The sequence below is a fragment of the Caretta caretta genome, chromosome 1 (genome assembly GCF_965140235.1).
Source record: "Caretta caretta isolate rCarCar2 chromosome 1, rCarCar1.hap1, whole genome shotgun sequence".
Lineage (NCBI taxonomy): Eukaryota > Metazoa > Chordata > Testudines > Cheloniidae > Caretta > Caretta caretta.
The window spans coordinates 129,001,609-129,027,685 of record NC_134206.1 but is presented as its reverse complement, the minus strand read 5'-3'; positions in this window follow the sequence as shown (position 1 = coordinate 129,027,685).

The following is a 26,077-nucleotide window of genomic DNA, read 5'->3' as shown; positions in this document are numbered from 1 at the left end:
ATGTTCCTTACAATCCTCCAGAGCTGTCTATAACACTGCCCACATGTTTGCCAATTACCACATGCTTGATGTCCTGCCCAGACAGGTCAATACTGAACTGATTATAATCTGGAGCTGAAAGCAGCTTGATGGTAATGGCCAGAGACTTAGTTTTACCTAGATTAATAACCAGATTAAAGACCAATGTGCACTGCTTCTTGCCCAGCCATCAGCTGCAGCAGTTCACTAAACTGAGCCAACAAGATAATTGTGACAGATATGCAATATCTTGGATAAAGCTTACTAAATACAATTAAACCTTATTGAATTAAGTTTAATACCTTCGGGGGCCATTGTATGAAAAATGCAATTGTTTATGTGTTACTGTGAGATTGTATTTAATTCTCTATGAGGAGGGGGGTATACTAACTGTGGCAAATGCATGCCTTTCGGCACATCAGAGCAGCATTTTCCCCTCTGGCAGTGGGAGGACTGGGGAGAAATCCATACCACTTCAGAGATTTAATATTTTATGTTGGCTTATTTACAGTATTTACACGGTAGCCGTAGAGTTGGCCCAAGGGCTTCTTTAAACAAAAAAAAAAAAAAAAAAAAGTTGCATTTCCTAACTCTCACTGAACTACTCCCTCTTCTTATGTCATCTACCAATCACAAGCCACTCTCGCTAACCCACTCTGGTACCAGCTATGCTGTGGATCAAGGCACCCTCTCCAATGGAAATAAATACAAGATTTCCCCTTATAGGGTATAACAGCTCTTTACCTAGGAGAAGCCTTTCCCCCTCACTTTACACAAGCCTTCTGCAGCTTGCTTCTCATTTTTTGCTTCTCTTCTTTTTTCTCTCTCACTGAAAGAGGTTTTTAAGATCACAGGCTGCCCTAAATTAAATTTAGGTGTCCATAATTAACCATAGGTAACCTTTTTCCATTCATAGGAAAAAGAGCTTTAACTATTCTAAGTTAGACAGGTCTGACTTTGTTGCATAATGTAATTCCTCCAATTATTAGCCCTTTGAAGCCTGGGGAGGGGACCCATTGTCAGGATGATTACCTATGCATGAGCTCTTTGAAGGTTCAAACTGGATTCTTTAGACACCAGCAGACTAAGAGAGGATGTTGGGATAAATAACCTAGTGGTAAACTAACTCAGGGCTTTGTTCTGATCCAGTAAACGGACAGGACCTCTGGTTCATGGATGATCCCAATCCTTAGGGAAGGTTTGGGAGGCCTTAGGTCCACTGACTTGCCATAGGACTGGGTTCTTGTTCTGAGCAAAAATTGTGATGATCTTGAAACCGCAGAGAAACCCCTGGGCTGGGGTGTTGAAAGACTATTCCTGCAAGATCCCATATCAGAGGGGTGATCTCTGGTAAGCTTCTTAGCATTAATGTGCATTCTTTTATTGTTGTGAATGTTTCCTCTCTAGTTCTGTTACCTTAGGAATAACATAGGCTTGTTTAGAAAGAGCTATGTGGTAACTTATAACTGTGGGAAATTACACTATTAGTCTCTGAAGAGAAAGTGAGCTGGCATGCTGAGGCAGATTGCCTTTTGCTGGGAATAACACAGTGAAGGCAGGGAACTATACAGCCTGGAAATACCCCATTCAGAAGAGAGAGAGATGCAGGTCTCTACCAAAGAGAGGCTACAGCTAGAGAGCCAGAAGCCTGAGAGTGGATGCCCTCACTGGACCATAGTGGGGGAATATAGGCCCAGTTGCCCTGAACTGTGACAACAAAGTCATTGTTGTATTTGAGATTTTGAAGCAGAATGGCCTTTAAGTCAGTAAAAAGAAAAGGAGTACTTGTGGCACCTTAGAGACTAACCAATTTATTTGAGCATGAGCTTTCGTGAGCTACAGCTCACTTCATCAGATGTTATACCGTGGAAACTGCAGCAGACTTTATATACACACAGAGAATATGAAACAATACCTCCTCCCACCCCACTGTCCTGCTGGTAATAGCTTATCTAAAGTGATCAACAGGTGGGCCATTTCCAGCACAAATCCAGGTTTTCTCACCCTCCACCCCCCCACACAAATTCACTCTCCTGCTGGTGCTAGCCCATCCAAAGTGACAACTCTTTACATAATCAAGTTGGGCTATTTCCTGCATAGATCCAGGTTTTCTCACATCCCCCCCACCCCCATACACACACAAACTCACTCTCCTGCTGGTAATAGCTCATCTAAACTGACCACTCTCCAAGTTTAAATCCAAGTTAAACCAGAACATCTGGGGGGGGGGGGTAGGAAAAAACAAGAGGAAACAGGCTACCTTGCATAATGACTTAGCCACTCCCAGTCTCTATTTAAGCCTAAATTAATAGTATCCAATTTGCAAATGAATTCCAATTCAGCAGTTTCTCGCTGGAGTCTGGATTTGAAGTTTTTTTGTTTTAAGATAGCGACCTTCATGTCTGTGATTGCGTGACCAGAGAGATTGAAGTGTTCTCCGACTGGTTTATGAATGTTATAATTCTTGACATCTGATTTGTGTCCATTTATTCTTTTACGTAGAGACTGTCCAGTTTGACCAATGTACATGGCAGAGGGGCATTGCTGGCACATGATGGCATATATCACATTGGTGGATGTGCAGGTGAACGAGCCTCTGATAGTGTGGCTGATGTTATTAGGCCCTGTGATGGTGTCCCCTGAATAGATATGTGGGCACAATTGGCAACGGGCTTTGTTGCAAGGATAAGTTCCTGGGTTAGTGGTTCTGTTGTGTAGTATGTGGTTGTTGGTGAGTATTTGCTTCAGGTTGCGGGGCTGTCTGTAGGCAAGGACTGGCCTGTCTCCCAAGACTTGTGAGAGTGTTGGGTCATCCTTTAGGATAGGTTGTAGATCCTTAATAATGCGTTGGAGGGGTTTTAGTTGGGGGCTGAAGGTGACCGCTAGTGGCGTTCTGTTATTTTCTTTGTTAGGCCTGTCCTGTAGTAGGTAACTTCTGGGAACTCTTCTGGCTCTATCAATCTGTTTCTTTACTTCTGCAGGTGGGTATTATAGTTGTAAGAAAGCTTGACAGAGATCTTGTAGGTGTTTGTCTCTGTCTGAGGGGTTGGAGCAAATGCGGTTGTATCGCAGAGCTTGGCTGTAGACGATGGATCGTGTGGTGTGGTCAGGGTGAAAGCTGGAGGCATGCAGGTAGGAATAGCGGTCAGTAGGTTTCCGGTATAGGGTGGTGTTTATGTGGCCATTGTTTATTAGTACTGTAGTGTCCAGGAAGTGGATCTCTTGTGTGGACTGGACCAGGCTGAGGTTGGTGGTGGGATGGAAATTGTTGAAATCATGGTGGAATTCCTCAAGGGCTTCTTTTCCATGGGTCCAGATGATGAAGATGTCATCAATATAGCGCAAGTAGAGTAGGGGCTTTAGGGGACGAGAGCTGAGGAAGCGTTGTTCTAAATCAGCCATAAAAATGTTGGCATACTGTGGGGCCATGCGGGTACCCATAGCAGTGCCGCTGATCTGAAGGTATACATTGTCCCCAAATGTGAAATAGTTATGGGTAAGGACAAAGTCACAAAGTTCAGCCACCAGGTTAGCCGTGACATTATCGGGGATAGTGTTCTTGACGGCTTGTAATCCATCTTTGTGTGGAATGTTGGTGTAGAGGGCTTCTACATCCATAGTAGCCAGGATGGTGTTATCAGGAAGATCACCGATGGATTGAAGTTTCCTCAGGAAGTCAGTGGTGTCTCGAAGGTAGCTGGGAGTGCTGGTAGCGTAGGGCCTGAGGAGGGAGTCTACATAGCCAGACAATCCTGCTGTCAGGGTGCCAATGCCTGAGATGATGGGGCGCCCAGGATTTCCAGGTTTATGGATCTTGGGTAGTAGATAGAATATCCCAGGTCGGGGTTCCAGGGGTGTGTCTGTGCGGATTTGATCTTGTGCTTTTTCAGGAAGTTTCTTGAGCAAATGCTGTAGTTGCTTTTGGTAACTCTCAGTGGGATCATAGGGTAATGGCTTGTAGAAACTCGTGTTGGAGAGCTGCCGAGCAGCCTCTTGTTCATATTCCGACCTATTCATGATGACAACAGCACCTCCTTTGTCAGCCTTTTTGATTATGATGTCAGAGTTGTTTCTGAGGCTGTGGATGGCATTGCGTTCTGCATGGCTGAGGTTATGGGGCAAGTGATGCTGCTTTTCCACAATTTCAGCCCGTGCACGTCGGCGGAAGCACTCTATGTAGAAGTCCAGTCTGCTGTTTCGACCTTCAGGAGGAGTCCATCTAGAATCCCTCTTTCTGTAGTGTTGGCAGGGAGACCTCTGTGGATTAGTATGTTGTTCAGAGGTATTTTGGAAATATTCCTTGAGACGGAGACGTCGAAAATAGGATTCTAGGTCACCACAGAACTGTATCATGTTCGTGGGGGTGGAGGGGCAGAAGGAGAGGCCCCAAGATAGAACAGCTGCTTCTGCTGGGCTGAGAGTATAGTTGGATAGGTTAACAATATTGCTAGGTGGGGTGAGGGAACCATTGCTGTGGCCCCTTGTAGCATGTAGTAGTTTAGAAAGTTTAGTGTCCTTTTTCTTTTGTAGAGAAGCAAAGTGTGCGTTGTAAATGGCTTGTCTAGTTTTAGTAAAATCCAGCCACGAGGAAGTTTGTGTGGAAGGTTGGTTCTTTATGAGAGTATCCATTTTTGAGAGCTCATTCTTAATCTTTCCCTGTTTGCTGTAGAGGATCTTGATCAGGTGATTCCGCAGTTTCTTTGAGAGCGTGAGGCACAAGCTGTCAGCATAGTCTGTGTGGTATGTAGATTGTAATGGATTTTTTACCTTCAGTCCTTTTGGTACGATGTCCATCTGTTTGCATTTGGAAAGGAAGATGATGTCTGTCTGTATCTGTACAAGTTTTTTCATGCAGTTGATAGATTTCCACTCCATACGGCTAAATGCAGTGCCTTGCATAATGACAGGTTTCAGAGGAACAGCCGTGTTAGTCTGTATTCGCAAAAAGAAAAGGAGTACTTGTGGCACCTTAGAGACTAACCAATTTATTTGAGCATGAGCTTTCGTGAGCTACAGCTCACTTCATCAGATGTTATACCGTGGAAACTGCAGCAGACTTTATATACACACAGAGAATATGAAACAATACCTCCTCCCACCCCACTGCCCTGCTAGTAATAGCAGTGCCCTGAAATCTGCCTCCTAAAGCTTATCCTTCAGTCATTACCAATACTGAACAATGATGGTGACAGAGGACAACCTTGCCAAATACCTGTGGAGTTAGGAAACCATGCTGTGTATCTGCCATTGACTTGAATGCAGCTTTCTATTCCATTATAGACAATCAATGACACTGTTATCCCAGGAGGCTGAATTGCTTCATTGGATACCACAAACTTGTTTGATTCATTGAATCAAAAGTCCATCAAAAGTCCTGCAACAGTTACAGGAAATAAGGGGCATGTTGAGTGGTGACATCAGGTAGGGCATTTTGTGCCCAACTGGTGGATGTCACCTCTGGAGTTGAGAAGCCTCATCATTTTGTTTGTATGACCAAAGAAAGGAGTGAAAGTTTTGAGATCTGGGAAACATTTCTATAGCAGTTTAATGGTGTATCAGTTTGCCTATCTGTTTGGATGCTGGGACCAGAGCTACAAGTACAATCTGACGCCTCTGGCTAAAATAATATTGTAGGCAATTACCAAGGGAATTGGTGTACACATTGATGGCCTGAGGAGTGGAGAGAGCACAGTATAATAAGAGATATATTACTTTTCTTCCCCGCCCCCCAGCATTGCTGACAGTCATTATTTGGAGAAAGGAATTTATAAACAAATGAGTTAGTTTCTTGCGTGATGGCCTGGCAGTTCTTCAAATCATTAATCAACAGTCAGAAAAGTCAGCACAGGTAATATGGCTGGTAAGCAAATTAGTATTTCATTGCTTTTGTTAAACATATTTTTCTGTGCAGTGCTCATTTGTGGCATAGATAATGGCATTGCCAAGACTCTGTCTTGATTTCAGGATGATACATTCTGGGAGCTAGGACCAGCTGACATGCATAGGTGATGCCTCAGTGTTTGTGGAACCATGGTAACATTACGACTTGAGGGAAAATCCACTGCACCAAGGATGCTCAGTATTGAAACTGCTGGTTTTGTTGAGTTCATAGATTAGAGTTAAGGAAACCCTCGGTCTGTTTGAACTTCAGGGTTAGTGAAGTTGTGCCACGGGCATCAAGATGACGACTTTAGATGTGCACTGGAATTGGCAGATGGGCAGTTTAAACAAGGATCTGTGTCCTTGACCATTAAGATATTAAAATGTTGATCAAACTGGGAAAGGGGCCACAAGATGCTAAGAGAATGCTGAATGGGTATGAGTGCTAAAAGCACTTGTAAAGCCACATGCATGCAGGAGCTAGATCCTCTATTTGTATGTGGGGATGGTAGCTACCTGACTAGGTGCTGTTTGACGGGGTAATGAGAAAGGCTTTATTGCTACTTGGCTCTTAATATGGCAAAACTTTGGACAGATTCCTTCAGGATGAGTGCAGTGTCAGCTGCAGCCTTGGAGGGTTTTGACTCACAGAGTGTTCAGGTAAATGGGTGCTGAAAATTGGACTATTATGTGGCCCTACTGATGGATTACAGAGGCAAGTGAATAATTTATCTGTTTTTGATTGCAGGAGACATCAGAAACAAGGCTGATGTATGGATTTAAAGGCACTTTTCAGTTCATTGCCCACGTTGTGCAGCCAGTTCACAGCTGAGCTTCATACTATAGTGATAAGCACCATAGGAAAATCCCATGAAGAAATTAATAATTCTGTCTTCAGAACACTGGGCAATAAATAGGGCCTCATAAACAATGAAGACAAAATAAAATGTGGAATAGCTGCTCATTAACAAGCATCATCCATCCTGTGCACTGAATGAGGCAGGGGCACGCTGGGAAAAATAATATGTGATCACGTAATTAAAAATTGTGTAATTCATAAGGCATATGCACAATAGGTCCAAGGTAAGTGTAAACAGGGACCCTGAAAACTGGCATTTCCTAACTTTAGAGTGTATGGCTTTGAAAACTTAATGTATTTTTGGTGTGTAATTAGAGAAAAAGAATCCCAAAGAGGAGCTCTGTAGGCAAGAAAGAAAGCTTGAAAGCAACTATATGACCCAGTCCTCCCAGAAGTGAATACAAAATGGCAGCCATTGTTTTACAGATCTCACAAATAAAATACAATTTTCAAATGATCCTCCCCTTACATTATGTTTATTGTCTCCACTACACTGAAGCTGAGCTTCCAGGCTGAGACTGTGGCTGTCCACCTTCAGTGATATAGGAGAAAGGGTATGTTGTTTGGGATCAGCTCATTCTTCCTCTGCAGTTGTATATGGGTAAACTGTATCCACTTAGTAATAGCCCTGTTATTTAACTAAGGGGAAATGATCTTAGGGGCCTGCACTGGGGTAAATATGAGAGTTAGGATTCAGAGGAATGTGGCTCAGCCATTGCTGAGCATGAGATTTGTCTGGCCTGAAATGATCATGAGGTAAGTATGGCAGGGAGCTGTCAAGATGACTTATGGGAATAGGGCCTGGAAGAACGTGAACTGTAAGGTTACCAGCATCTCTTTCGGCACTAGTGACTTCAGTGTTCTCACACAGGGATATCCGGTACAATGTGCCTGAGCATTTTAGTGATGCTAGAGTACATTTATCAGATAGAGGGGCTGATGTTTGGCTGGGAGACTTTAGGGATTGGATTAGACAGGAAATATATACCAGACTTTGGGGTGAGGAGTGGAGGTGGGAGATCAATCTATTTATTGGTATTCCCAGTGACTGGTGTTCAGTGTGGATGAAAGCTAAATGGTCCAGTTCCCAGCAGTAAATAAAGCCCAGGACATAGCTGTTGGACTTTTTTGCCTGTAAAGAGAAAGGAAGACCTGAAGTTTTCATAGAGTAAGGTCCCCCTTGATACCTCTCTTCTACTTCTGTAAGGTGAGGATGAGAGGATTCAGAAGAGAGGTGAGTTCTAGGGGTTAAGATGAAGAGGCTCTACTTCGAGTTATTTGGTTATATGGTGGGAGACCTGTAACCCTGAATTGACTCATTAAGTGGCTAGTATGTGAGGGGCAGTGAGCTGATAGCACCCCCGCCCTTCATAGTGTTAAGTTAATAAAGTTATGGCCTGCCATTTAAATCCATCTCTGTGTCCGTCTGTCATTCACCTGTGTCCTGATCAATGAATAACTAATTTCTTAGTGGAAATCAATAAGGATAAAGGAGAAGCTTCTTGTCAAAGAGAACAGCTTGGGCATTGCTCACAAAGAGGCGAAACAGGTTTTTAAAATAATTAAGAAGCATTATTACCCTTTAATTTTCCTAACAAGAAGGGGAGATTTAATTTAATTATTTATCCCACAGTGTTTCCTACTGGCACTTACTACCACTTGTCCTTTGGGAGTTTTCACTAGCAGTCTCCAGTTTGTTCAGGTAGCCTTTCTCCAGACAACCTCCAACTGAAGTTGCAACTCAGTTATTTACAGCTCCCACCTTTTCTTGAGCTTGGCTTTTCCTAAGTTTAGTGCATCACTAAGATGTGCATTACTTACATCTCTGATATAATTTCCACAGTGAGGTCAGGCAAGCCAAGTCTCTAGAAAAAGTCATAGCTGAGACCCCTGGAATAAAGGTACATGTCAACCACTTCTCATATGTTATAATACAATGAATAAATCATGACTGAGTAATGGTCATAGTAAAGTTCCCTTGTATGCTATCAGATAAGGTAATAGCTATTTTTTGAAATCTTACAGCATTTATCAGATTTTTGTTTGAATCATGCTATATGTTCCTAAACATTAACCTGCATTTCATATTGTAAAATGTCTTCTTGTCACTTTGTAATGCAGCATATATGCAATGCACTTTGTTAGCTTCAAGGGAGTAGTGATAACAGGTATAGTCACTGGTGGGTGTTTTTACATAGCTTCAGTACAGTATACAGCTGTACCTCTATGTTTTAATGGATACATCTGTTCCTTTTTGGCCTATAAATTTCAAAGTCACTCTAATGTCAAATTCAGATACAAGCTGTGTTGTAATGTGTCTGTGTGTGACAAGTTTATGCAATTTAGCAACAGAAATCATTCTTCATAACTGCTTTTGGGAAGATATAGATGGCACCATCTTTCTTCACAGTGAAATGTCATAAAAGACATTAGTTTGGTCTTCACTTGCTAACTCTATTAGATCATTTCTATTATCATTTTAAATGAATCCATAATTAAGATGGTCCTATTTCTGCATATTTAAAGTCTTTGACACAGGACATAACTTCCTTGTCACACAGCAACAGACTTTTTGAGAAGTTCCATGAGAGGAACAACTATGAGAAAATATTAAGGGCGACATCACCAAAATGTGAGGGAATCATTATTTTTGTTTTAATCATAAGTTTCAGGAAAAAGCTGAAGAGCTTTCAGGATTCTTAGCTCCGGAGTTATAGATACCTAACTGTATCCTGAGGGGAGCAGAGATATCCTCACTCCTTCAACTTATACAACCACCCAGTTTCTCTCCTGGCCCATTCCCAGCGTGCAGTCATTGACTGTTCAGGCTGACATCTGGCATTGGAGAATGATACTGGGGAGAGTACTGAACAGATTTTCTTTGCCAGCCAGAGAGATAATGAACAGCGCTCTATGAACCAGAGATAATCCACCACAGACTCACAACCTTGAAACTGGGTTGGGAGAGTCTGGGAGAAAAATTGTGTCTATCCACTGAACAGTTCCCAGACCCAGAGCAATTATAGCATTGGAAGGAAGAGGGAGACTCCTTCAGCAACCACCCATTAAGGTGTAATTATTTTTTACCTTTTTAAAAGGATAACCCCTTTTCAGTCCTCTGGCATGTGCCTAATCAAATTGCAGAAGGATCAATATAACTATAAGTGATTGTACATGGCTCTAATGCATGGGAGAAAGAAGGACAGGAATACAAAATGGGCTGATCAGGATGGGAGATAGGGAGCTGGGAACTCATTTAAATTAGCAGCTCCTATCAGGGTCCCTTCTTATCACATAAGGCTTTTTGGGATTTGGTCTAATATTCTTAATGGTATCAATGGGAGAAACCAACAATAACAATGAGAAGTTCTTGAAAGGAAAGACAAGAATAACTGTAGAGAGAATTGCAACACTGATTCTCTATAGGCAGGCCTGGAAGCACCACCTATTATTGAGGTTGCCCAGCACATCCCATTTGAAGACCTTGCTTTCAGTTTTGCCCAATGTTAGCTATTTTGACTAAAATTTTCCATGTTGGGTGACTGCCACAGGCTGAGCTGCAGTGTTTGTGGAGGAGGGAGATTAAGGCTAGATGAAGAGCCTGGGGAGGGAACCTGGGAATGCAAGCCAATGAGTGGGGAGTGCACAAGATGGACCTGCTCTGGCAGCGAATGAGCGCTGTTTAGAGAAGGAGGCTGCTCTCTGTTAGACTCTTGCCTCATTTGTTGCAAAAGTTGGAAAGTGTGTGGTGAATGAGGCAGAGGATTTCAGGAGGGAAAAAGAGTTGAATGCTGCCCTGGAGAACTGGATTGTATCCCTGCCTCTGACACAGAGTTCCTATGTGATGCTGGACAAATCACTTAAACCATACTTTTCACAGGTGGTCATTAATTGTGTGTAACTTGTTTTCTGGGTATCTAACTTGAAACCCTGGAGTCTGATTTGCAGAAGTGTTGAGCATTCACAGCTATAACTGAAGTCAGTGAGAGCTGTAGTTTAATATATTAAGTGGTAAATAATGCTAAGTACTCTGAAAAATCAGATCTTAGGCATCTCAAATTGGGCACCCAGAATTAATGGAAACTTTTGACCTTAATCACTCCAAATATGTCTACAGTGCAAGGGGAAGTGTGATTGTAGTAGGCATACCTCTGCTAGATTTAATCTAGTTAGCACAGGTAATGACAGCAATATAGATGTGTGCATGGGCCAAAAAGTACAGTACATACCCAAGGTGCCTGGAGGGCTTTTACTCAAGTTGCTAGTCCATGCTGAAGCTTGTGCCACCATATCTATACTACTATTGTTACTCAGGCTAGCTAGATTAAAGCTAATACTGATATGCCTACCTGTGCTACAATAACACTTTCATTTGCAGTGTAGACATAACCTCTGTGCTTCAATTCCCCTCTTGTAAAATAGGGATGGTACCACCTTCTCACCTCAAAGGGGCTTTGTGTAGATAACTAATGTTTCTCAAGTAATCAGATCCTGTAGTGATGAGAACCAAAGAAAATCCCATGAGGAAATGAATAATTCTGTCCTCGGAGTAGGGTTGACTATTGTGTTGTAAATAAGTCATGGGACCAGACATTGTACAATGAGGATAAAACAAAATACTGAATAGCTGTTCATTAGCTGAGTACCAACGATCCTGTGTACTGAGTGAGGCATTTTTCCTATGGAAAAAAATAGAACGTGATCATTCATAATGAATATGCAGAAAGGGGCCAAATTCAGGTTGCACAGGCACCTTAATAGTAGCCTTTCCCAATTTTGGGTGCTTGACTTTGCAGCCTTAATTATGTATATTTAACACAGGGTTTTGTATATATTTAGAGAAAAAAACTCTGAAAAAGGAGCTCTGAAGACAAGGAACAAAGCTTTAAAAGTGGCCACATGAGTGAATCACTCCACACAGGAGTGAATCCAAAATGGCAGCCAGTGTTTTCTGTTCCCACAGAGACAGTACATTTTTCAAATAATCCACCTGTGATGACTGGGGTGAGTGTATGTGATGCCTTCCTTCTCCCTGTTCCTATTTGTTTTCTAGTTCCTGCTCCCTGAACTCAGTGGTCCAATTCCTCTGTGTGTGTGTGTGTGTGTGTGTGCACACAAGCTAGCAAACAGGAGAGGCTAACAGGGGAGTTTTGCAAGGGAGTTTACAGTGGGAGTGTGAGGGGGTGGCTACATACTCTTAACATTCCTTAAGCTTCTTTAAACTTAAAGCCAAAAACCACCCCCTGATAAACGACAACAACAACAACAAAGGAATGAGCTGCAGGAGTAAAAAGAGAATGCAGGCAGAAGTCCAGAAACAGAATGGGAGCTACCCAGTTTATTCCACCCAATGCAGCATGTATGATTACCTGCCCTATGGGCAGGTGGCATATATGTGCATTCCGTGCAAGGAGCTCCCGGCTCTCAGAGACCGTGTATGGGCTTTGAAGACCAGAGTGGCTGAACTGGAGGAGCTAAGGGAGACAGAGAGGTACATAGATGAGACTTTCTGGGACACAGTAGAATGGTCCCACTCCCGGTCTGACAGCTTCTGTGCTGTTGAGGAGGATGAAAGTCTCAGGAAAGGAGAACATCTAACTGTAACAGGGAGAAACAATCCCATAGTTGGGACCCTCCTTCCAGATGATGTTGTGGTATCCTCTTGCACTGAGGATACCTCTCTGGGGAAGGGAACTCCAGTTATTAGGAACAGACAGGTATTAGTAATGGGGTATTCGATCATTAGAAACAAAGATAGCTGGATTTGTGATGACCGAGAGAACCTCATGATGACTTGCCTGCCTGGTACGAAGGCTGCAGATCTCTCGAGACATCTAGATAGACTTATGTGTAGTGCTGGGGAGGAGCAGGTGGCCGTGATACATGTAGGTACCAATGACATAGGGAAGGATAGAAGAGAGGTCCTGGAGGCCAAATTTAGGCTGCTAGGTAAGAGATTGAAATCCAGGACCCCTATGGTAGCATTCTCTGAAATGCTTCCAGTTCCACACACAAGGCGAGTTAGACAGGCAGAACGGCAGAGTCTCAATGCATGGATGAGATGATGGTGTAGGGAGGAGGGGTTTAGATTTATTAGGAACTGGGGAAACTTTTGGGAAGCGGGGAGCCTATACAGGAAGGATTGGCTCCACCTAAACCAAAATGGAACCAGATTGCTGGTGCTTAAAATTTAAAAGGTCATAGAGCAGTTTTTAAACTAAGGGCTGGGGGAAAGCCGACAGGTCTGGAGGAGCATGTGGTTCGGACATCCTGAGGATCTATAAATGGAGATCCCACATGTCCTAATAAGGAAGAGAGGATGGAAGAAGATAAAATACAGCTAGGATCTGATAAGAAACAGTCAAATGAAAAAAAGTTTCATTCAATTACATCGTGTAATGGCAGACAGCTAAAAAGTGACAAGGTTTTAAAGTGCTTATATACCAATGCTAGAAGTCTAATAATCAGATGGGTGAACTAGAGTGCCTCACATGAAACTAGGATATTTATATAATCGGCATCACAGAAACTTGGTGGAATGAGGATAATCAATTGGTCACAGTAATACCAGGGTACAAAATATTTGGGAAGGACAGGACAGGTTGTGCTTGTGGGGGAGTGGCACTATATGTGAAAGAAAGCCTAGAATCAAATCAACTAAAAAATTTAAATAAACCACACAATACCATGGAATCTCTATGGATAGTAATTCCATGCTCATATAATACGTATATAGCAGTAGGGATATATTACCGACCACCTGACCAGGATGGTGATAGTGACTGTGAAATGCTCAGGGAGATTAGAGAAGCTATTAAAATAAAAAAACTTAATAATAATGGGGGATTTAATATATCCCCATATTGACTGGGAACATGTTACCTCAGGATGGGATGCAGAGATAAAGTTTCTTGACACCTTAAATGACTGCTTCTTGGAGCAGCTAGTCCTGGAACCCACAAGAGGAGAGGCAATTCTTGATTTAGTCCTAAGTGGAGCACAGGATCAGGTCCAAGAGGTGAATATAGCTGGACCGCTTGGTAATAGTGACCATAACATAATTAAATTTAACATCCCTGTGGCAGGGAAAACACCACAGCAGCCCAACACTGTAGCATTTAATTTCAGAAAGGGGAACTAAACAAAAATGAGGAGGTTAGTTAAACAGAAATTAAAAGGTACAGCGCCAAAAGTAAAATCCCTGCAAGCTTCATGGAAACTTTTCAAAGAGACCACAATAGAGGCTCAAATTAAATGTATACCCCAAATTAAAAAAAACATAATAAGAGAATTAAAAAAAAGAGCAACTGTGGCTAAACAACAACATAAAAAAGCAATGAGAGGCAAAAAGGTGTACTTTAAAAAGTGGAAGTTAAATACTAGTGAGGAAAAGAGAAAGGAGCATAAACTCTGGCAAATGAAATATAAAAATATAATTAGGAAGTCCAAAAAAGAATTTGAAGAACAGCTAGACAAAGACTCAAAAAGTAATAGCAATTTTTTTAAAGTACATCAGAAGCAGAAAGCCTGCTAAACTACCAATGGGGCCACTGGACATTCGAGATACTAAAGGAGCACTCAAGGATGATAAGGCCATTGTGGAGAAACTAAATTAATTCTTTGCATTGGTCTTCATGGCTATGAAGGATATGAGGGAGATTCCCAGACCGGAGCCTTTCTTTTTAGGTGACAAATCTGAAAAACTGTGCCAGATTGAGCTGTCATTAGAGGAGGTTTTGGAACCAATTGATAAGCTAAATAGTAATAAGTCACCAGGACCAGATGGTATTCACCCAAGAGCTCTGAAGGAACTCAAATGTGAAATTGCAGGAGTACTAACTGTAGTCTGTAACCTATCATTTAAATCAGCTTCTGTACCAAAGGACTGGAAGACAGCTAATGTGATACCAATTCTAAAAAAAAAAAAAAAAAAGGGTTCCAGAAGTGATCCTGGCAATTACAAGCCAGTAAGCTTGATTTCAGTACCAGGCAAACCAGTTGAAACTATAGTAAAGAACAAAATTTTCAGACACATAGATGAACATAACTTGTTGGGGAAGAGTCAACATGGCTTTTGTAAGGGAAAATCATGCCTCACCTATCTACTTGAATTCTTTTAGAGGGTCAACAAGCATGTGGACAAGGGATCCAGTGGATATAGTGTACTTAGATTATCAGAAAGCCTTTGACAAGGTCCCTCACCAAAGGTTTTTAAGTAAAGTAAGTTGTCATGGGATAACAGGGAAGGTCCTCTTACGGATCAGTAACATATTAAAAGTCAGGAAACAAAGGGTAGGAATAAATGGTCAGTTTTCAGAATGGAGAGAGGTAAATACTGGTGTCCCCCAGGGGTCTGCACTGGGACCCATCCTATTCAACATATTCATAAATGATCTGGAAAAAGGGGTAAACAGTGAGGTGGCAAAATTTGCAGATTATACAAAACTACTCAAGATAATTAAATTCCAGGCAGACTATGAAGAGCTACAAAAGGATCTCTGAAAACTGGGTGACTGGGCAAAAAAAATAAATGGCAGATGAAATTCAATGTTAATAAATGCAAAGTAATGCATACTGGAACACATAATCCCAACTATAGATATAAAATGATGGGGTCTAAATTAGCTGTTACCACTCAAGAAAAAGATCTTGGGGTCATTGTGGTAGTTCTCTGAAAATATCCACTCAATGTGTAGTGCAGTCAAAAAAGCAAACAGAATGCTGGGAATCATTATGAAAGGGATAGATAATAGGACAGAAAATATCATATTGCCTCTATATAAATCCATGGTATGCCCACATCTTGAATACTGCATGCAGATGTGCTCACCCCATCTCTAAAAAGATATACTGGAATTAGAAAAGGTTCAGAAAAGGGCAACTAAAACGTTTAGGGGTATGGCAATGAGGAGAGATTAATAAGACTGGGACTTTTTGGCTTGAAAAAGAGACGACTAAGGGGAGATATAATTGAGGTCTATAAAAAGAGCTAGGGATCACCAAATGAAATTAATAGGCAACAGGTCTAAAACAAACAAAAGGAAATATTTCTTCACACAACGCACAATGTGGAACTCCTTGCCAGAGGATGTTGTGAAAGCCAAGATTATAATAGGGTTCAAAAGAGATCTAGATAAACTCATGGAGGATAGGTCCATCAATGGCTATCAGCCAGGATGGGCAAGGATGGTTTCCCTAGCCTCTGTTTGCCAGAAGCTGGGAATGGACGACGGGGATGGATCACTTGATGATTACCTGTTCTGTTCATTCCTTATGGGGTATCTGTCAGAATATAGGATACTGGGCTAGATGGACCTTTGGTCTGATCCAGTATGGTCATTCTTGTGTGTGTGCAGCTACTCAAGGTTTGCTGCTACATATCTGCCTTTCACATTGTTATTATGGTTTGCTCAGATTGTTGCTGATTTAACCATTTCAAGGTCATTACATCTTTTGGCTGACAACTTGCCTGTGTTTCTTGCTTTGTTGTGTTGGTATTTTTGGATTGCAGTTCTGGGGTGTATCTGAGTATAACATCACCTCTCACGCTGGGTATTGTTATGGAATTGGCAGTAAAGGTTTTAGGTGATGGCACATTCGTGTGAAAAATCAAAATCCATTTACGCTTCATGTGTTTCATAGGGTTTTTTGCCATGCTAGTCACTTTTTAAATTATCTCTGTATTTAAACAAGGGCTTACTCCTTTCCTACCCATCTTTTTCTAAAGTTAAGTTATAATGTTTCATGTGTGGCATTTCACTCATTTCCACATATAAGTGGAAATCATACCTCATCAACCCCACTGGTGTTTGGACACTTACTCTGTATGGAAAAGTTATACAGAATTTATTAGCAATCAAATCAATAGTGTGTACAGAAAAGTAATCAAATTGTATAGAAAACACTCTTAAACCTTTAGAATTGCAGAGTGATATAGTTTATATTATTTTTATTAATTTTATAGAATTCTATATTAAGTATATAATTGCATTATTTAATTTTTTCACTTAAAACAATATATAACATATTTCTTATGACATTTATAAAATTTCCTGACACAGCATTTTTAATGTGTTTACAATTATAGAATAAGGAAGACAACATTTTGTTTTCCATACAAGAATACATAATCATTAAAATTATATTGACATATATGATGTTGGCATATAACACATTGCTTCCTTGATATGAAGCTTATTATACAATTTTTGAGGGGGAAAAAAGTCTATTCCATAGCTTTTCTATTAAACTTTCTGACAGGTATTCATTTTTTATATTATTTGGGTTAAATATCGCTTGTAAGCTAAAAATAACCATCCTTAAAACTGTTTTCAAATCACTAATAATAATGGGCCCAGTTCTGCCACCTTTCTTCATGTTTAGAGGTAGCTGAATTAGAATTAATGGGGTTTTCTAGGGACTTAAATACTTTTCATCATGACTGTGTGTGGCAGAATCAGGACCAATATATTTCAGTCACCAAAATATAAATAGATACCTTTGGCATAAAGTTTAGCTACATTTATTTTTATATGTTTATTCTGTACATTTATATAGCATTTTACTTTCAGTCGTTACTGCTGTTTGATGCACATAGCACCAGATCCTCAGCTGGTGTAAATCAGCATAGCTTTACTGTGTACTGATACCATCTGAGGATCGGACCCTTAATGAAAACATGTATTTGAATTACCTCTTTTTTTAATAAAAGAGAGCTTTTGTATTAAAATAATTAATTTTTATTCTCGTAGAAATTATTGTTACCACAAATTCTTGATTCAGAGATTAAACTTTGAGCTACAGTCAGTATGATCTTATGGAAAGGTACTTTTTGAAAGAGTTCATGAATAAGATGTCAAATAATACACTTATAATATCCCAAATTTGCTTTCCTCCCAACCTTGAAAGAGCACATTTATTCTTATTTAGAAAGAACCATGTAATACAGTGTTCCATAATCCATCACATTAAGATATACCAAGGGTGCTTGGAAAGGTAATGACATGCATAGGGTCAGATGCTCAGCTCTGGTTGACAGTTTGGGCTGCATTAACAGGGTTTATTAACTTCTTTCAGTTTGCCTTTTGGGGCTACTGAGTGAACAACGTGCATCCCCTCAGCCCGTTCCTCTTTCTTTTCCCCTTCCTATGTGAGGCTCCCTTAATCAACAGAATTTCTCCAGGCATCACAATCACATACACAAGCTCCCTTCATTGCACAGATCCAGGGGAGACATTCTGGGTATTTATTTTCTTTGGTTTGGGGTTGTGTCACTGGCTATAGTGATTTATCAGATGTCTTTACCAAAAAAAACCTACTTCAGGCTACTTTACTCATCCGCAAGTTGAAATTTTTAAAGAGTAATTTAATGGAGGCTTCAGCGATTCAACGTTACTACTTTGTGCTGCAGTGCTACATGGGCTCATTATAAATATCTACTGCAGTAGATATGTCCTTTCCTTGAGGATGGAATGAGGGTAATTCTGGACTTGTCTCTAGAAAGGTAAGGTTGTAATAGGAAGTTATATGACTGTTGTCTGAATGTAGGCTTGTCACAACAGATCATTCTTTCTCACATTTCTAGTTCATTTGTAATGCTTCCCCCCTCCTCCCCACCCTTTTTTTCCTACTTCTTCTTCTCCTGAAGAATTACCAAAAGACTGAGAAAAGAAGATGTACACCCAGATACAAAGTAACTTCAGGGAGTTTGCCTTTTCTTATCTCAATTTATTGCCCTTGAATGTCTTGGAGAGTGAAGTGATGAATAAACTTAAATGACTAACTCTTTATTTGGCCTGTCAGCTCTTGGAAAAAGGTATCTACACTGTACAAACTGGTATGATTAGAAAGGTTTTCCAATTCACCTTGGGCACGTCCTCTTATGCTGAATAGACATCAGTGTTTTATGTAGATGATATACAGTTTATATATAAAACTATGCCAACTACATATCTCCTGCCTAAAATAAATGAAATATTAGACAGACAATCTTCAGGATGCTACTGTTTTTTATTCACTTTAACTTTCTTAACACTGTTTACTGACAGGCAGAAATAGTCAAACTCCAAATTTAAGCTTGCATTTTTCAGAGAACATAGTCTGTATCAGCTCAAGGTCACATCATGAACTACACATTTTTCTTGGGTTCTGTTTCAGATAATATATTTACAGTGAATTATATTAGTGGAGAATTATATTTGGAACCGAGGACAATGATATATATTGTATAATCTAATGTATTTCCAAAAACACCCTTTACTATAATCGTGGTAGATTATATTGTGACGGTCTAATCTTGAAATCCTTTCTCCTTACAGCCACAAATTGAGTTGGTCACATCACTCTTCTGCTTCTACTCAAAATTCTGTCAGTGTGAAATTATGATTAAAAGACATTTCTTTGTGTCTGTGTTTTCATGTTCCAAAAACAAAATGAATAACCATCACTGACACTTTCACAGAAAAGTGATATTACGGAAAAGACAAGAAAGACAATTTTTTATCAAAAGTTGTAAGCAAACTTTTTCACACCTCTAATTATTCATAGATTCCCAGGCAAGAAGGGACATTGTGATCATTCAGTGACTCTGAAAAAGATTTGGGGATCATGGTGGATATTCAACTGAACATGAGTGACTCTGCAGTCAAAAGAGCTAATGAAATACTGGCATTTTTAAACAGGGGAATCTCAAGTAGGAGCAGAGAGGTTATTTTACTGCTACATATGGCACTTGTGCAACCACTGTGGGAGTATTGGGTCCAGTTCTGGTGTCCACAATTCAAGAAGCGGATTGATAACCTGGAGCGGGCTCAGAGAAGAGCTTCAAGAATGACTGAAGGATTAGAAAACACGTGATAGAATCAAATAGCTCAATCTAATTAGCTTAACAAAGAGAAGACTAAGGAGGGACTTGATTACAGTCTAAAAGTATCTACAAGGGGAACAAATCACTGGAAGTTGCAGGTAGACAAATTAATAAAACATTGATAATTACTTCACAAGGAGGTTGCAAATGCAAAGTCTTGCCATTGGTGTCTTATAATGACTAGAGAAGATTGTCTCATATAATTACTGAAAGAGGGCCAGACATTCTTTAAAATCACAATGGCTTTGTGATTCTGATCATTACATTTTAATTTTGTGATCAGTTCCTTTTTATCTGTTAAGACAATGTCTAAGAAAGAATTCCCCCATGTTGTCTGCGACACTTTTTGAATTAAGGGTTATGGATTATCGTTCTGCAGAAAACCAGACTCCTGCAGCATACACATTTAAATAACTTTCTAAGGCCATTCAAATCTTGTGATTATTTTTGCAAGCCATGTCCTATGTCTTCTCTTCAATCAGAGGTTTATTGGGTTTTTTTACAGTGTTGAGCACAACTCAATACAGCAATTTTCTCACAGACACTAAGCCCTGGTCTACACTAGGACTTTAGGTCGAATTTAGCAACGTTAAATCGATGTAAACCTGCACCTGTCCACACGATGAAGCCCTTTATTTCGACTTAAAGGGCTCTTAAAATTGATTTCCTTACTCCACTCCTGACAAGTGGATTAGTGCTTAAATCGGCCTTGCCGGGTCGAATTTGGGGTACTGTGGACACATTTCGACGGTATTGGCCTCCGGGAGCTATCCCAGAGTGCTCCATTGTGACTGCTCTGGACAGCACTCTCAACTCAGATGCACAATTGTTTGCCGTTGCTCTGACGCAGGGAGGGGCGACTGACGACACGGCTTACAGGGTTGGCTTACAGGGAGCTAAAATCAACAAAGGGGGTGGCTTTACATCAAGGAGTATTTCAGGCAGGACTTCACAGAGGGTTCCAATAAGAAATGGTGCACCTAAGTTATTGTTCTTATTGGAACAAGGAGGTTAGTCTGGCCTCTGATTGATACATGGCTAGATTTACCTCACTGCACCTTCTCTGTGAGTGACTGCAGTGTGACCTAGAGGAGTGACTCCCCTAGATGGGGGGCGGGGGAGGGAGGTTTGCAAATGAGTACAAAACAAATCTGGTCTATTTCTTGTTTTGATGCACTCCATCTATCTTTTACATCTTTGGCTGGCAGCAGACAGTGCAGAAGGACTGCATGCCATCCACATCTCATGGCTGCTCGGCAGAAGATGGTACAATAGGACTGCTAGCCATCCTCATCTCTTGCCTGCCCGGCAGAAGATGATGCAATAGGACTGCTAGCAATCCATATCACCTGCCTGCTCACCATAAGATGGTTCAATAGGACTGACTGCAGGACTAAAGAGAATGACTTGATCAAGTCATTCCAAATTTAGTCCCTGTGCCCATGTCTGCCCAGGCGCTCCTGATCGACCTCACACAGGCGACCAGGAGCACCTCGGACATGACGATGACGGCTACCAGTCCTATTGCACCGTCTGCTGCCACAAGGCAATGGGTTGCTGCTGCTGTGTAGCAATGAAGTACCGCGTCTGCCAGCACCCAGGAGACATATGGTGACAGTGAGCTAAGCGGGCTCCATGCTTGCCGTGGTATGGAGTCTGCACAGGTAACTCAGGAAAAAAGGCGCGAAACGATTGTCTGTCCTTGCTTTCACAGAGGGAGGGAGGGAACGGGATTCTGACGATATGTACCCAGAACCACCTGCGACAATGTTTTAGCCCCATCAGGCATTGGGATCTCAACCCAGAATTCCAATGGGCAGCGGAGACTGCGGGAACTGTGGGATAGCTACCCACAGTGCAACGCTCCAGAAGTCGACTCTAGCCTCGGTACTGTGGAAGCACTCCGCCGAGTTAATGCACTTAATGCACTTAGAGCATTTTCTGTGGGGGGGGGACACACTCGAATATATAAAACCGATTTCTAAAAAAATGACTTCTATAAATTCGACCTAATTTCGTAGTGTAAACATACACTTAGCCTATTCAGAATTGCTTACTCCACCTTTGCTTCAATTCATGCTCACTCAACAGTCCTTTGGCTATTGAACAAGTTGATTACATGGCAAAATAATATTAGGAAATCATTTAAAGCAACTAGCAACTGGAAGGCAGCAGCAGAGTTATCACCATGTGATGAGACAGGTCCATGGAGAATAGCAGCAAATGTTCTACAGTTTGAGAAACAATCCACTGGAAACTTTCCTCTTTGACTAAGTCTTTCCATTTAAGAATGGCATTCACAGCACTGACGCCTCCTTCCTAAACCCTTACCAACAACAAAAAATCAACACCCAAACCTCTACACTCAAGCGGAGTTTTGCCCCTGAACAGGAAGAAGTATCAGAGACTTATGAACTCCATGAAGGATTTCACTACTGCTGTTGATTATACATAGAAGGCACTTAGACACTATAGTTATAGGTGGCAATATAAAACCCATAGGTAGATAGAATTGAAGACCACAGTTGAAGAACCACTCCATTGACCGTCAGTTTGAGACGCTGTCCTAAATAAATAATAATAATCAATACAATATAATTTACAAGCATATGGGGAAAGTTTGTGCAGATTGCCCGTATCCAATATGATTCAGAGCTGTGCAGATATTCCTGCCTCATAGAGTGACCCTAAAAGATGTACTATATTGTTATGGATGAAAAGACTGAATAAAATTTAGGTAACATCCATTTTGACAATCTGATAAAATATTTTCCAACTGCTCAAGAAATTGATTAGCCTTGGGATATAATGGCTTCCTAAAAGGAATCTAAAGGACAAATTTCTTTTTGAAATATACCAGTACTTGAGTTGAAGATTCTGTACCTTTCAAGTCAGGCTCCTAACTGAGCTGCAGGTGTTTTAAAATGTTTCCTTTTACTCAGAGGTAGCTGGGAGGTTAAGTTTGTTCTTTTCCCTTTCTCCATCCATCGGTTTTGGTTTCAATCCTGCATCAGGATTATTACAAAATATAAGAAAAGACGTGGGTGTTAATTCAAATCAGTGACTAGAAGAAAAGCCATTTGAAGTCTCTCCTTTCTTATATTTACATTTCTTGAGCTTCTCTTTTAATTTACCAGGGGAGGACTCATTGTGTTTGTTTTTATTTGTTATTGCTCTATTTTATTTAGCCATTCTTTCATAAGGTAGGTTTAAAATAGACTAGAGAGGAGCATGACAGTCCAATGCATGTGTTCAGATCACAAACTGGAAAGGCCATTGTGATTTTAAAGAATATTTGGCCCACTTTCACTAATTATATAAGACAGCCTTATCTAGTCACTATAATTATAGATGCAAGACTGCATTTGCAACCTCCTTGTGTAGTGATGATCAATGCTTTATTAAACACGCGCACATGCGCATGCGCACACAGAATCTAGTAAGGGACTGCTACAGGAGCAATGCCAAGAAAAACTATCACAGAATACAAAGTCAGTTGATGGAGACGCATAACAAGTATATAAGATTGATGATGGCTGCTGTTGGAAACACAGAGGTACACACTGGTTTTCAGTGGTTACAGATAATGGAACAGATCCTCCAGTATGGCTGAACTGTGCTTGGCACAAGATCAAAGGGATACAAAGACGGCTTTAAGCCACCTTTACGTGCCAATGAAGTTGGGGCTAGATGAAGGCTGATCCAGTCCATGATATAAGGAAGAATATTTCTGACTAACTACTGGTTGCCCATGAGTCTAAGAGCCAGGGTGTTGTCCAGACACAGGAACACACTAACCATTCCCATTTCCACTGATTATGCCTCCTGTGCCGGGAAGGGTGCAAAATTACCAGCATGGGGCCTAGGTTTTGGCCTAATAATTTTACAATAAAATATACTAATCAGAAAATTAGGTAATAGCCTTAACCCTTATTCTCTAATGTGCTGATTGACCATCATTATATGGAAGGATTTTGTGGTCCGTGTCTTCCAAGGACAGTAGAGCACAAATGTATAACACTTTGGTCTTTGTACCACTAGTAGAGAAACCTCCAAATTATTTGGGCCTGGAATGATGATATCAAGACTATAACTCCAGGTATGCCAGCATTACTGTGTAAAGTCAGAGGTGGTCAAATAATATTAGTCAAATAATATATTTGATAAATGTAATTATAGTTTATGATAAATTAGTGAAGTCAGTGGGACCTAAGCACATGCTCAAGTGCTTTCCTGAACTAAGACTTCAAGCAGATCCAAGAATATAAATGGGAGCACTTTCATGCATAAGAAGTGCCGGAACTTACCTTTTCCTTCTTCCCTAAGCAGCTGAATCAACATAAGTTTATATCTAGGTTTCATTAAGTAAAATAATCTGCTAGTATAGTTATTTTGCAAACACAATTTGAACATGATTGCTAGGGTGTCCAAAGTTGGACATCTGTTGATTCACTTAATACTTTGTAATGTAAAGTGCTACACAAATCTTGGAAAGCCTGGAATTGTTCTGAGATAATATGTGAAATCATGTAGTATGGTTGTTTGGGGTAAAAAGAGCTTTACTTTTCAGTTATCTTCTTTGCTTTTGCTTTTCCAGAATTACAATTTGTGTAGCACAAGTTTCATCCTCCAAATCCTATAGTGTCAGACATGCATCTTGAAAACACCCCTATGACTTTGCTCAAAGCTGCTTGTTCCATGAGCTCATCAACATCCAATCAAACATACATGCTTCATAACTTTTATCAAACATACATGCTTCATAAAACCTGACATAGACTTTGATTTCCCAGGTGATACTTGAGACACCACAAGGTTTCCAATGAACAGCAAACATGCTGCAGCAGCATGTGAATGACAAAACTAGTTCCCATGCCAAAGACTCATGAATACTTTAGAGAACAGAAAGTGCAGGTTGTTGTTGTTATCTTTCACAGAGACTCTTGAGTATAATACCTTTAATAAAAGGTCGGTTAGGAAAAGGAATTCTTTTCATTCTACCATGATGTGCGGGGAAATATAAACTACATTTCTATTGTGGGTATAAGCTGGAGCTGGGCTATAATAATGAAGCTTCATTTTTAATTCATCAGAAACCTTAATCCAAGCAAATCTCCTTTTAGCAAAATCAGTAAATATGTTGATTCATATTCAGTGCAGAAGTAATTCATGTTTTAATATTAATTCTTACAGTTTGTGCTCATCAACAATGCCAGAATGCATTTACAAGAGCTGTCCCTGAAAGGAGAAATACGCATGTTGTACAATTTTGCAGGAATATGGATTATCCTCCAGGAGACTGCACTCTCACTCTATGATTTATTTTCTTGAAAGAGTGGAAGGGAGGTGGGAGAAGGGCACTGTTTTTGGAGGGGTTTCACATAAAGGCCATCTTCATCGTTCACTGAGCACCTGCAGCATTTTACTTCTTTAGTTTTATTCAGAATTATAATCAAACATTTGTAAGGGATGAATGGTTTCCCCTAAAGATATCTGGCTACGCCTGCACCTGCAGATACACTAAAGCATGTCGCTGACACAGCAAGGTAAATCAAGCACTTACATACCAAGAGTGTCAATGCAGGTGCTGGAGTTTGATACATTGGTTTGGAAAAAAGACATTTATTTTTAAAAAGAAAGTATTTATATTAAACTTAAAAAAACTCCCTATTTCAGAACTGGTGCCTTCAAATCCTAGATAATCTAGATATATTAGATCAGCCTGTGCGTTCTATTTTGTTTCTTTTTAAGCTATTAATATACATTAACAAAGTATAAGAAATGTGCATTACATTCAAAATGTACTCCATTTAAGCATTGCAGATCATTGAGAAAATCACTTCTTATTGCCTGTGGAGCTTGCCAAGCCAATTTGTAGCAGTCTCATCGTTGAAGTGCAGAGACCTCAGACCACTACCAAATATCTAGTGAGAGGGCAGCTGTCAGTGATGTGTGACATTGTCTGCTTTGGCCACAACCGCCTGTGGGATCTTCTCGTTGGCCACAGGTGTAGAGGCTGTCTGAACATTGACCCTGACCTGTTCAAAATTGTGGGATGTAAGCAAGGAGCTAGGGTGATTCAAGGAAATAAAAGAACAGTAGCCAACAGGGTTTTTTAGACATAAGTAAATCAAACATAACAAAATTCTCCAGTCCTCATAACATGAATACACATCCCTGTCATCCTTTGCATTCTTCCTTTTGTGTCTCTCCAACTGTCATACTTATAGCCCTTTTCCTAATTACCTGTGCAAAGGAAGAGGACAGTGAAGCTCAGGGACAAAACTGATCTCAGTTATTCAAATGTAAATCCAAGGTCAATCCACTGTGGTCAAAGGAGTTGCACTATTGTAAATGGGTGTGAGATGAGAATCAGGACCAGAATGTTTCATGGCTGGCTCATTTCCACTCTTGTAACAGCAAAGCTAATTCTGCCTAACTTTATGAGTAACTCT